Source organism: Petaurus breviceps, unplaced genomic scaffold, assembly GCF_028583685.1.
Source record: "Petaurus breviceps papuanus isolate PSGF00001 unplaced genomic scaffold, PetGlider_PUasm1.0 90879, whole genome shotgun sequence".
Lineage (NCBI taxonomy): Eukaryota > Metazoa > Chordata > Mammalia > Diprotodontia > Petauridae > Petaurus > Petaurus breviceps.
In genome coordinates, this window is record NW_027187368.1 from 13,439,835 (window position 1) to 13,440,372 (window position 538).

Sequence of the window (538 nt, forward strand, 5' to 3'; positions counted from 1 at the left end):
AAGTTTTGGGGAGTAATAACTGTGGCATAGTGGGAGGAATACTAGATAAGCAGTCAGTAGAAGTGAGTTTGAATCCCTGCTACTTGCCGCTACCCGTACAACTTTGGGCAAGTCTCTTCCCTTTTCTGGGTTTCAGAAGGCCATGGACTAGAATGAATAATAGGGTCCTTTCAACCTGTAAATCCTATGAGAAATATAAATATGTGTGTAAAAATAGTTTGTGGTGAAGTACATGGGTGATAGCAGTATGCCCCTAGAATGCGGCTGATTAAATCTTTAGAGTGCTTCGAAATGACAGAAAAATACTCCTCTGAGATCATTTATATAAAAGATAAATATTTATTCACAATAACAAAACCAAGCCATTAATTCAGTTTGGAAGCCACAACAAAATAATATCAAATATAGAACAAAGGAAAGGCAAATAAAACTTAGACACAAGCAGCTTATCATCTTTTGGGACAACTTTCTAACAAGGTGACATATCATATTCTCTCTCTCTCTCTCTCTCTCTCTCTCTCTCTCTCTCTCTCTCTCT

General features: G+C 37.4%; 1 protein-coding gene across 1 annotated transcript in view; it reads right to left on the reverse strand.

Moving 5' to 3' along the window:
- Positions 1-525: 525 nt before the first annotated feature.
- The window catches only part of ZCCHC3 (zinc finger CCHC-type containing 3), a 2,991-nt gene continuing 2,978 nt past the window's right edge, over positions 526-538 (reverse strand). The window contains exon 1 of the mRNA XM_069073891.1: positions 526-538. This exon is cut by the window's right edge and continues 2,978 nt beyond it. The gene's annotated coding sequence lies outside the window, so the exon portion shown is untranslated.